Raw genomic sequence first — 13,834 nt, forward strand, 5'->3', positions numbered from 1 at the left:
ATAATTAAGTTGTAAAAAATATTTTTTGTGTGTATATATTTATATATATATCAAATAGAAATAAAAAAAAATCAGAGTATTTCCAGTTTGCCTGACCAAATACTTGTTGTTGAGGCCTCTGAAATACCAGCAATTCTGGCTCTTTTAAGATAGCAAGTTCTAAAATTAATCTTTCAGAAAGAAGGTGTCAGTAGTTTAAATCCTCAACTTCATTTTGTTCTTGATCAGTTCCTTGGAGGGTGGTTTTGGGTTTGGTTTATTTTTTTTGGTTTACATTGTTGGTGCTTTTTTAACTTCATTGCCTTGTTTTGTGGGTATTGAAAATACTTTCTCTGTTTGTGCTTGAGGGGTAGAAGCAGCTTTCCAAAGTCCAAGAGATTTATTTAAGTCATATATAGAGCGAGGTAGTGGTACTGCCTGGGAATCACAGTGCTGTGTTTCAGGTGAGGTGGGAAATGCTGCTGTGAAAATGACCTGACTGCAAAAGTTAATTTATTAATACTGGGTTGGAATTAGAATGCGGGTAAATGATGATAGATCTTTAATTATGATAGATCTTTAATTATGATAGAACTTTAGGCCAAAATGTTTCTGCCAATGATTGACTTAGCCTGAAGAAGTTACTTTTTGCTATCTCCTTTTCCCTCTGGGCACGTTGCTGCTAATGGAGACACTATGGAATAGTATAGTGCCCTGCAGTTGAACTCGATATACCTGTGAAGGAAGGGCTGGGGCAAAACCCAGTAAACTTAAGAAAAAAGAAATGTGGAAGGCAGGGTACAAATAATATGAAAGAAATAGAAAAGTGGAGACAGAGAAACAAAATCAGATACGTGCAAAAAGCTACATTTCAAAAAGAGAATGACCTCTCTCCAGCTTTTCTCTCTGTAATTCTCTAATTATGAAGTGTCTTAATAGAACTGTACATAAACTAAATTATTAATAATTATTCAGGCTAAAACAGTAGGATTTAGCTATTAAATCATTCTATTAATTATTTCAAAGTAGATTTTACTTTGAACTTTTTAAAATAATTAAATCTGAGCTTTAACATTATTTTATCTTAAAACGTGCAAGTTCACCCTATGTAAAGCAAACCCTCCATTAACACAGTATTGCTGAAATAGAATAGGGGCAACTTCCATATCTGAAGCTGCCATTTCAGTAAAAATTGGGGTTGTACCCCCAATGTTGATTTAATATCATTTGTGACTTAAATTGCAAAATCTAGATGAAAATATTAAACATTACACACAATAAATAAATCTGTCTAAGCAGTAGACTAATGGAGTGTAAAGGCTTACATTAGGGATAATAGCAAATTTCATGAGTGGAATGAAAGATGGTGGTTAGAATTTGTTTTGTTTGTTTCTTTCGGTGTGGGGTTTTTTAATGTAGTGTGAGAGATGTGTGTTTATGCCTCTCAAATCTTCAGTCTTCGTCACATAATTGAATCAGAATTGGCAAAACCCGATCCAAATAAAGTCTTTTTAAACTTACCAGATCACCAAGTTTTGGTGAGTTTGGCTTCAACGTTGCATGCATAAATAACCCGGAGCAAATTAATTGCATGATTTCAGACTGGCTGGGCTGCAAATTTCCTAAACGTTCCCCCAGGGGTTTTTAAAACTACTTTGCTTGCCTTGTTGACAGGCAGAGGCAATGAAACCTGCTCCTTGAAACACAGAACTAGGAATACTGATCAAATTGCTGTTGTTTTCAACGTGTTACTGAAAATTCTGAAATCTGTATCAGATGCCTCTTGCAGCAAAAGTGTCCTTGGTATAAAGTCATCAGCGACTATCCAAAAGGAATCCTTAAGAGTCTGAATACTGCTCCTAAGCTGAAATCTTCACTATACCTAACACAGAACTGTCTGCAGGTGTCTTAGAATGAAAAAGCCCCAAATAGTTAGTTTCTTGGAGAGCTCAGTAAATTCTCCACTCTGTTCTAAGAAGTAAATCAGGTACAATTTGGTTTGTTTTCCAGATGAAGTGTATCTTATATCTAGCCCTATCTTCTATCATCTTTAGAACACAAGTGAGATAAGTAGATTATCGCTGTTCAAGCCCTCACAACCAGTATGCCACTTTAAATGCCAGACCTAACCGTAGTTTTTCTGTTAGATTTCTCTTTTCTGGGTTATGTTCTGTCAGTCCATACCAAGAGCAAAGAGCCTCAGGGTCTTTGTTCAGAACAGTGCGAAGAAACTCTGTTTGCATATTTATTCCACTAGCAAATTGCTTAAAAAATTAGAGAATTGTGGCTGAAGTATTCCCACAATTATATACAAGGGATGTGACACAGTAAAGCTAGGAAGTGAACATAATGTTTGTTTTCTTGTCCTTGCTGTGAATGTGTCCTTTGCTGGTAGGCCGAAAGGCATCTTGTAAAGTTCTACAGAATCTTCTCTAAATCTGGAATCTCTGAACTTCTGGAATATTCATTAAAGGGAAAACAATCCATCTTCCGTACCTTCTCCCTCGAAATACTTTCTTTGGGAAAGGCATCTCAAATTTATAAATCTTTTATGTATTAATGATTTGTTCTTTGTCAACATACTTCGGAATGGCAAGAAAAGAATCCTTGACAAATGTATCTCTTAGTCATGACAGTTTAACTCTTAACCGTTTAGCTCTTAATTAAAAAACCTAATTCAAACCCAGCAAGAAGCCATAGACAGGCAGTGAAACCATCTTTCATTGAGGGACTGAGAATAAAAATACAGTCAGTGATATCATTTGAGCTTTTTTTCTCACTTATTCCTACACAATTTGATAGTTAATTTTAGATAAATAGCGTGCTAAATGCTTTTAAGGATGTGCAAAGACTACTGTCTCTTTCTTCTTTGTTCACCTTTGCTGGAGTTATTAATTATATATTCTCTTTTTAAAATGTAGCATTGCCTACTAATTAAACTCTTCCAAAGATAAGGAGGTATTCTTGTTTTTAGAGATAATAACAATTGATTTGGGGGTTGGGCTAAAAGTGGGTCTGTAAAATCTCAGTCTTCAGACCAGAGGGGAATCTGTACTGCTGTGCCTCTACATGTGGACACAAAGAGTCAGCTCTGCTAATCAGAGCTCACACAAGCAGAGCTGTTAAGCAAAGCTGACAAGTATGTTTAGACTATATATTTTTTTCTCACTAAATTTATTACTTTTTCTGGAGTTCTATGAAAAATGGTAATTATTATTATTATTATTATGATGTTCAAAGTTCTCAGCTGCTACCATGGCAGCCTGCCTTGCTATTCTGTTCTGATTCCAGGGTGCTTATTCTAGCAGCGTGCACTTGCGGTGAGTATGCACAAGACCCAGCCCTCTGGCCATTCCCACCAGGGGACTGGCTGGAGCACTTGCCCTCTCCCTCCTGCTCATGTAGAGTGGTGGACAAGTCTTTCTTCTTGACCTAGAGCTTTCATCCATACAGGGGGCACTAAGGGAGCTCTGCCCCATTTGGCCTAAGGACTGTTAGTTATAACTGTCTGATCTATTGCCCAACATCCGCCAAGGTACATTGGATGCATATCCTTCTTAGTACTTTCCAGTGTGGCAGAGGCTCTCAGATGCCAGCTGAGTACTTTGTTTAGCAAATATATTAGTGCAGAGAGTAAAATAAGAGTCTGTTATACACAGCGCCCAGTCATTCCTTTTTGTATGATTTCTGTGGCTATATCTTGTGCAATATATAAAGCTTTTACGTAAAACATCCTATGTTAATGTTCCAACATCATTTCATTCTAGCAGTTACATCAGCATGCAGTGGAAAGCTACCATGCTCCTGGACTTAAACGAATGATTATCCTGAGTAACTCTAATAGATCACATTGCCTGTGGTTGCAAAGTAAAACTCTTAGCTCAAGTCACCATGAAGACAGTTCAAATCAATGGATTTTAATTTCTAATTGTTACTCAGTATCTGTATTATTCATTGTTTGATAGGTGATGACTTGTGAAGTTATGGTAGTGCAGTTATTTCTGAGGGTGTGACTGTTCCACAGAGGTTGCTCAGCCAAATGTTAAAGAAAACTGAGTCTTCAAATTGTGTAAATACTGCTGGAGAGAAGCAATTGCAGAACTTCTTTTGTCATATTTGCTTAGATCTGATAATAATCCTGAGAGCAATAATGTAGTCACACAACTTACTGAGAAGTCAGGTTCTTCCTTAAAACACTCTGTTAAATCATTCTGTCACCGTCTTGTACATGACTGGGGAGTAACCGTCTTGCAAGTTTGCTCCAATATAGAGTAGTATGAGGGCATGTGTAAAATTGCTCACCTGGTTTTTGAATATGAGGATCTGCACAGTCCAAGTGAATAGTTGATATCCTGGTGATCATTGTATCATACCCAGTTGCATACTGTGTGTTTAGAAATCTACCTTAGTGACACATTTACCTGTATAAATATAGAAAGTAATTTTTTTCCTTTTTTTTTTTTTTTCCTTTTTTTCTGATTTCTCTAGAATTAGGGTCAGGAGTCCATTTCTGATGCTGGTAATAGAAACTAATACATGGCTTCCTTTGGTAGAAATATGCTTCTTTTCTTACTATGTTTCTTTCTTTCTAATCTGAAATGAAACACCTTTTCCTTTTGTGCATGGAAAGGGTAAAAATTCCTATGGTGGTTACAACAGAAGTCTTATCTGAGTTATTCGTTAAGGCTGGGGTGCATTGCCACTGTCTTCTCTTCTAAAACAGAATAAACAATCACAAGCTTGACAATTCTTTCAGTGCCAAAACTCAGGCTGTAAGTAAACAACTTCTTTAGGGGTTTGATGGTGGCTTTTTCAGAACATGCCAAGCGGCACAGGTAGGTTATTTTGCCTCTGGGAATCAGAAATCATAAAGCTTTAGATAAGAGCTAGAGGGAAAAACTACCCTAAAGCCAGGTATTTATATTTGTATCATATTCATAATGTATTTCCCAAGTCTCTACAGGAACTCATACAGTATTGTACAACTGCTAGAGTGTACTTATCATTAAACATAGATGAACCTTTGCCACATCTTCCAACAGCAGGCACTGGGAAGGTTAGGAAAGTTAAATGGAGACAGCTGTACAAATAAACAGCAATTGAATAGAGTGGATTTGATTTGATTTTTTTAAGCTGGTGAAAGCATGCAGCTAAGCCTCTTCACTGATTTGCTTTTTCCCTGGGAAACATACAGGTTTTCAGCCCATTCCTGGTTGCATTTGTGGGTAGCATTAGAATGTGTTATACATCAGTGCGCCAACTAAGAAATACTGGAAGAAATGAATACTGTGTACCAGGAACATTTTCATAATTACACTGAAAGCACCCAGTAATTAGAGGCACTCTATTAATAATGTTACCAAAATATGCTTAAGGACTTCTAAAGAAATTTCAGACTAGTTTAAAATTTCACAATCCCCAAGGATGTGAGGAAGCAGCTAAATCTGCATTTGATGCAAGTCCAAACCAGTCCTGCTCCTGCATAGGCCATCTTCAAATTCATTAAAGAAAACTCTTTTTAATTAAAGTTACATCACACAAAAAAACGAATGTAAATGAACTCCTCTGGTAATGGAGATCTTTTCCCTGTTTGTTCATAGGTACAGACTCTAACTTCAGTGCATATTTTGAACAGAACCGCAGAATTCTTCCCTGTGCAGTTTTTTCCTGTCATAGATGTCATAGAAGCCTTTTGTAGCCATAGACTCCAGACTCTTAGAGATTGTGTGGAAAACATGGATTGATTTTTATTCGATGCTTTTAGCAGTTCTGGTGCTATGCTGTCCATTGCTTTAGGTGTGTGTGTGGGGGTTGTTTGTTTGTGGATTATTTTTTTACTGCTGTTTTTAGCTTTGATCTAAATGGGGAAATGTTTCTGGTTCAATCAATTCTTCTTCATGGGACTTTGATAGTCATTGGATGTGCAGAGCAGCTCTTCACAGTATTCCTTCTGGCAATAGATGTATTTTCCACTCTCTCAGAATAGTAAATCTGAGTTTTGGATTGGATTTGTGTTGTTAGAAGCCTCACCATCTCAAAAGAGTTTTTATTTGTACCTGAAATCTGCACAGCTTCTCACTACAGGCACTCTTAGAGGAGACATTCGTTTTTGTCCCTTCCTGACACTCTTCTGGGCGCTTTGATATTCAGCAGTTTGGTGTACCATGTGTGTGCTTCTTTGGATGAGAACTGTTTGTCTCCTCTAACCTGAGTAAATGACCTTACTTGGTGTGATTTCTGTTTTGTAGTATGTAAGTTTAGAAAACTTTATTCCCAGAGGGAATAAAAGAAGGTTTTTGTGCTAATACGACTTTTTCTATTTTTCTCCCTGCATCTAACAGGTCATACTGAGGTTTGTTTATAGCAGACTGAAATCACTGTTATTTCCCTACCAAATACAAGCTGCTGTTCTATTTTCAAATCAGTTTACAACCTAAAATAATCAAACAAGATCAAAAGCATCACTGTAGTGAATTGATCCTGGCTGGACACCATGTGCCTGCCAAAGCCACTATGTCACCCCTCTTCTCAGCTTGGACAGGGGAGAGAAAATACCATGAAAGGGTCATGGGTCAAGATAAGGGCAGGGAGAGATCACTCACAAATTACTGTCACGTGTGAACCAGACCTGACTTGGGGAATTAATTTATTACCAATCAAATCAAAGTGGGATAATGAGAAATTAAACCAAATCTTTAAACAACTTCCCTCCACCCCTCCCTTCTTCCTGCACTTATCTTCAGTCCCAAATCCTCTACCTCCCCTCTTCAGTGGCACAGGGGGACAGGGAATGGGGGTTGTGGACAGTTCATCACATGTTGCTCCTTCCCCTTCAGGGGAGGACTCTTCACACTCTTCTCCTCCTCCACCATGGGGTCCCTCCCACAGGACACAGCCTTCCACAGAGTTCTTCAACGCGAGTCCTTCCCACACATTGCAGTTCTTCACAAACTGCTGCTTCTAGAAGCCTTTCAGAGAATCCACCCCTGCAGCCCCCCTGCTACCAAAGCCTTGCTGTGCAAACCCCATCCAATGGCATTTAAGCAATTCCACTGTGACAGTGTTCGTGTTTAGAGGTAAATCCACTGTTCACCTCAGTCCTGACTCCTCATGCCTTTATTTTAAATACAGTCATTTCACTGAGTTTGCAAAATACGTACAAAATTGAAAATGTCTTTCAACTGATGTTTATTTTGTTAATTCTGCCTTTATATCAGCTATTCCCACCCCCTCACCCTCTTTACTTTCTGTTAAGAGTGTAGAAACCACTTTAGAAGTGGTTCACCCCAGGGAAGGTGCTAAGCCAGAGGACATACATCTTCTCCACCTTTTTTGTGCTTTAGGCTAAGATCGTTAGATATTTAGTTAGATATTAATTTCATATATTTACAGAAAGGAAACTTAGTATTTATAAGGACATAGATTGCACTTAGTCCTAATGTTTTCTGTCATAAATTGTCTTTTGTTTTGAGGGTTTGGATTGTTTATCATGTGAAGGCTGTGGCTTGGAATTGTTTTATTTCTTAATCAGCAAGAAAGGATTGATGCACTGGGAACTGAATGCTTCTGACCCTTCTTTGTGTGTTGTTCATTTGAATTTAATTAAATTGTTTGCTGTACCAAACTGAATACTATCAATCTCCTTGCTAGAAAGCTGCATTTAAAACTGAACTGTTGAGCAAGATATAGTAATCACTAGTATAACAAGGATGTTTGAGGAAGTTTAGTGTAACCTCCTTGCTTCCTCCTGCCCCTAAGACAAAAACAAGCAAAAGAGAGGCCAATTAGAAAATGCAGACCTAGACACCCATCAGCTTAGAGTAGCATAAACACAACTAAAGCATAAGAAAGTGCTTCACACAGATGAAAACTAGATCCTTGCAAAACATCTTAGCTGTAAAGCCAAATCAGACCTTCTCCTTTGTTTTTTCTTTTAGGACATATTTACAGCTAAAAGGGTTCTTTCAATTTCCTTATACCTTAGACTGCCTTTGTTCTAATATGTGGTTTAAAGACAAATATGGTTTGCTTCATATGAGTATTGAGACTAAGCACTACAAAGGTGGTGACAGCTTCCATTTACTTTGGAAAGTTATGTTACAGTTTACCTTAGTGAGAGAACATCTTCACATCTGTCTTTCTGCAGCATTTGCATATGTAAAAGTTTAGCTGCTTGAACCTGCTAGTAAACTATGTACACAATAAGAGAATAATCATGATTTCTGCCTGATGGAGGGAGCAAGGGGCATAAAAAAATACAGACCTGGTTTGGCTCTCTTTTCCTATTACTTTAGCTCCAGAGATGTCACCCCATACCCTTGAAAATAGTTTGCATTTTGCATTTCAGAGGTAATATTTTGAAGATAGTTCAAGTGCTAACATACTCCTGAAGGTAGAATGCAGATGTGTTCCATTACTGGTGTGCTGCTGAGGGAACATGCAGTCCAGAATACTGAAGACTGAGTTGTTGGAATCAGACTCTTCCAGAAGGCTTCTGGTAACAAAATTAGAATTTACTCAGCCTTCTTTCTGTTGAGGTGATGTTAAAGAATTTTACCGTAAGGGAAAAAATTGGATAATGAAATTGGAAGCATATAGTCTTCTATGAGTAATCACAACCATTATGATAAAAGTGGAATACAGAACATTCTACTATAGAATTGAGATTCAACTATAAAACTGAGATTTTGCCTGTTGTTCTTTGGTCATTTAAATAGTGTAATTCTGTTTATATTCCTTGACCAAATAATTATAATATTCCCTAGGACTGAGTATCTGGATGCAAATTCAGACACTGTTTGTTAAGACTTTTCAAGTTTCACTATGGAGAAATAACTGACTTCTGCAGTTTCTCCATCTGTACCTTCAGAGACCACTTTCCTGGCTTTCCCAAATAGTTTCATTCCTTCATTTATTTTTTTTTCCCCATGAGATGTTTGAAGCTGAACAGAATCCCCTTAGTTATATTTGTACTTCTTAATTAAGCACAGGCGTGAGACCAGGTGGTTGTTCTAAACTTGTAAAATGTATTTGAGTGCAAGGAAAATGTATTTATTTACAACCAATTTTAGCGTAGAATTTATTTACTTAATAAATTACATTAATATTATGGTTGAGATAATGGAATTACTTTCTATTATATGTTATATACCTGTATATTTAATTTTATACATATATAATTATTATACTTTAATATAAGTATGTTATATATACTTAAAATATAAGTCTATATAAGCATGATATAAAAAATATAAGTGTGATAGTGACTTAGCAGTGATGGATGTTATAGGACAATATTACCAGATCGTTGTTAGAACAATAATTTTTCTAACTTACAGATCATATAAATGAATCAATTTTCTACAAGTGAATAAAGCTTCTCCAAGCTTTTAAGGTGTCAGTCACCAGTTTAGATAATGTGTGCTTAAATAAATAACAGCTTAAATAAATCCTAGACTAAATAGGCAACATAATGTAAACTAAATAACACTAATTTCTCATTTTGATGAAACTCTGGTCTCTTCTTTATTATAAACAGTAAGACATAATAAGCTTCCATTGCAATGTTTAAACCTGTGTAACTTCTGTTGAACGTTTTACTGCTGCATGTTGCAACTATGCAAATGAAACTTAACTGGGACAAGAAACCACCCACCATTCTAAGCAACAAGGATCATATATAGTGCACTGATGAAGACTATGTGTTGTAGAGCATCCATGCTGTTGACTATATCAACATTTTAATTGTGTATTAGTAAACATTTTTTTAAGAATCAGGAAAGGATTGTTCAGTTTAATTTTTATTTAAAGTAATTGGAGATTTTAGGAAGATCAGTTTAAACCGGTTGTTCAAAATTAGCATTAACAAATAGAGTTTCCTATAGAAGGACATGAAAGTATTTCTGCTGGGCGTACCTAAACAGGCTTCTTGTTTGGAAAGCCACAATAACTTGTATGCCCATACTTTGGCAGACATAGTTTCATTTGATTTCATTTCATTTCTTCCTTTTTTCTCTGTGACCCAACATCTACCAATTTGAAATTTATGGCTGAAGAGCTTTTTATATGTCCATTTTAGTGTTGCTATCATTAATCCTAAATTTAACATTAAATTCATTGCTTTTTCAGAATCCCTGAAATTTAATTTATAAATATTAACTACATTTCTGGAAGTTCTTAATCTTAAATCCAAGTTATTCTTGCAAATTCTTCTGGCCATAAGGCCCTCCTGTTGATTTGCTATGAATATAAAAGTTTTCATGCTTTTTCTTTCCTTATGTACTCTTCAGATAAATGTAACCTTCTTTTTCTAATGAAATTCTCAGACCAAAGAATTGATCATTATTCTTACCGCTTGCCTTAGGGTAGGCATATACTTTATGAGCAAACTCTGTTTCATTTTCCCATTGCAAGAACGAATTCATTGGCCTGCACTCTCCTGGACTACATTAATTTTTCTTATCAGTCTGCCATAGAAAGATAAACTAAGGAGTTTATCAAATTAAAAGTTTATAAATGTTACATTTTCACATCTTAGGTTCCTTAACTTTATCCCCTCATACAAAATGAACCAATCTTCTAGTCCACAGGTGAAGAGTGTCCCTTTCTCTCTGCCAAAGATTTTTAGAATGAATAAGAGTATTATTTCTACTCTGCATTTCTCTGGTTCTCTGGAATGCTAAATCAGAAACTCTGTTATTCCTACGTTACGTTCAGCTTTATGTTTAATTATATTGCTTTAATTGAATCCATAATAATAGCATTAATGTTTTCTGATTATTGGGGTTGTTTCAAACATAGTAATTTTGTTGAACCTCAAGCTTTTAGTTATTTGGCTTTGTTTTTATTTCAAGTCACTTCCTAGATAAGAACTAAAATATTTGCTATTTTTACAGCAGATAAATTTTGTTGTTAAAAAAGACTGAGAGGCTGAATTCCTTCTTAAAACAGTATTATTTATATCTTTCCAGTTATATTATCAGTGAAATAGAATAGAACTGATTAAAATAAGCTTGGGGAAGAAAAGAAAACAGGAATCAAACCTATCACTTTTGAAAATTTAGCCTCCTTTTCTGAATTATATCAGAGAATAAATATAGTGACTTTCCATGTACTTGGATAAAAAGGCAACTCAGTACAAAGATATTTCAGATTCAGAAATTGAATACCTTAGCAAATCCCCTTAAAAGTCATCTAAATCACATTTTGAATCTGCTTTTAAATCCTATTTATATTGTTTAATTGCTCTTTAAGAGGGTTTGCCATAGCTGTGTTGGAAAAGCATTGTCATCAATCAAAATTCAGAGTTTTTCCAGAAAAATATTTGAATTTCTAATTTCAACAGGGGAAAAGAAAGAAATCTGTACTCTCATTTGCTAATATTTTTCTTAGAATCATAGAATAGTTAGGGTTGGAAGGGGCCTTAAGATCATCCAGTTCCAACCCCCACTGCCATTTGCAGGGACACCTCACACTAAACCATGTCACCCAAGGCTTTGTCCAGCCTGGTCTTAAACACTGCCAGGGATGGAGCATTCTTGCTAATCATGTTTATCAGGATTATAGCGCGTACTTGTCTCTTCTTTATTTATCAAATTATTAACTTCTCCAGGTTGCCTACAATATTTCTTAGTCTGAAATAATAACTGAAGCTGACAGATTACTGAGCACACAAAGCAGCTGGAGACACAGTTTTGTAAGAACACCTCTCAACGGTTTAAGAAGCTCAGTAGTTGGACCAAACTTCTGTTGTAACTCCAAGACAGATATTGAACTAAAAGAAGCCATTCCAGAATTTTCAGACAAGCCCATGATAGCAGTGTATAATCCTTAAATTGTAAAACTGATGCTACTTTAGACATTTTTATGGCAAGTTAAAAATGTTTAAGGTTGCATAGACAGATTCCACAAATTCTTACAGCAGCTCTTACAGAGGAATTCCACTCAGTTTCTGGTTTTCCTTAGAAGACCATAGTAGTAGGAACCTGCAGCTTAAGTCTTATTAAGTATTTTACCATTGGATTAGAAGTGTGAAAGTGCTTTAATATCTTTCTCAGTGGTGTGGAAACGCTGTCTTCTCTGTGTTTCCTGAAATAACTTCTCATACTTGCAATTAATTAAAAAAGATTATCTTGGGAGTTTTCAGGGCACGAATGTTAAAAGGTAAACTGCGTTGCTCATCTAAATGTTAGGAAATGCATGCTAATCTGACATTTATAAGCGAGGAATGTAATAAAGACTTTCTGGAGTAGGAAAGAGACTGTTGTACTCCGAGTGACTTTAGGCTAGTTGGGACTACTCTTCATACTACTCACTACTCAACCTTCTCCTAATGAAAATTCTGTTTACTTTAATCTCTTGTCACTGCTCATACACCTGGTTTGTAAGTCTAAATGGTTTAATGCTTCTGTTTTACCTATTGAAACGTCCAACTGACAGTGTCATACCTTATTTGATGTTAAAACAATTTCTAATTAAATGCTCAGAAATTACAGCAAGATCTGACTGTCAGGGACGACATTTTCAGAAAGGGATTGGGGACAGTTAGCAATATTTTCTTGTACTTTAGTTTTACTGATATTTTCTGCTCTCAAAGGTAGTCATTAAATGTTTATTTTTTTGCCAACATGTATAATCTCACCAAGTACAGTCCAAGCTTCTCTCCTGTTGTCTTTCTTAATGTGAGCTTTAATGCATTTTTACTTTTCTCCTACATCATTTATCTAGTACAAAAGTATTTTCATTTCTAAGTAAGTGACATCCCCACTTGATAACACTTTCAACATCTTTCTAGCTATTTAATATATGGAACATATATTGATTTTTGGCAGATCATTTTATTTCACATCTCTTTTATGTAGGGACATTAATTTACAAAGTACTAAATTCTTTAATGCTAGTCAATGAGGTCAGGTCCATAAATTCTGTAAAGCAGAAAAGCACGGGGGCTATTCAAGTGAGTTATGAAAGAACTGAAAACTTTAGGCAGTGGCTTACTTTTATGCTGCTTATTAACTCAGAATTTAGAGTATAAAGCGACTTAAATAATTATCCATTACATAAAGGTACAGGAGACACAGAAGTGGAAAAGTAAACCTAACATGTAAAATCATAAAAACAATGATCCTAAGGTAAACACTTGGTTCTGTGATGTCTTCGGTGCATAAAGGTCTATACAGAGGTCTGATTACATAGAGCAGCACTCAACTACTCTGTTCTGTTGTGTAAGGGTGTTTTCAGGATTAATAGTCATGAAGTATATATTGACTTTATTGTGCCAGATGGATTTAGTATTGGAGTTAGCATGTTTTTCCTGGCTAGGCAGGGACTTTTTCTTTATTGAAACCACATTAACTACAGAGAGTAACAAAGTCCTCAGTGACTACAGTATTGCTTGGTGTGCTCTTTTCATTTTTTCACTTTCATTCGTTTTCTCTTTTTCATTTTTCATTTCTTTCTTTTTCATAGCAGTAGGGATGAAAACTTAAACAGGGGACATTCAGGTTAGGTATAAGGAAGAAATTCTTTACTGTGAGGGTGGTGAGGCATTGCCACGGGGTGCCCAGAGAAGTTGTGGCTGCCCCATCCCTGGCAGTGTTCAAGGCCAGGGTGGAGGAGGCTTGGAACAACCTGCTCTGGTGGAAGATGTCCCTGTCCATGGCAGGGGGCTGGAACTGGATGAGTTTTAAGCACCCTTCCAACCCAAAGCAATTTGTGGTTCTATGATTTAGACCCTGCACACAGGAAGAGCTGAATTCTAAAGACACTGAAGATTTTCAGCATGCTTGAGAAATCTTATGTCAGAAATGATGACAAATCCCAGTACTGAGGAGGCTGGCATCTCCAACTTGGGGGA

Source organism: Neopsephotus bourkii, unplaced genomic scaffold (genome assembly GCF_033783945.1).
Source record: "Neopsephotus bourkii isolate Nb327-2 ecotype Australia unplaced genomic scaffold, CSIRO-AGI_Nbou_v1 NB_991, whole genome shotgun sequence".
Taxonomy (NCBI): Eukaryota; Metazoa; Chordata; class Aves; order Psittaciformes; family Psittacidae; genus Neopsephotus; species Neopsephotus bourkii.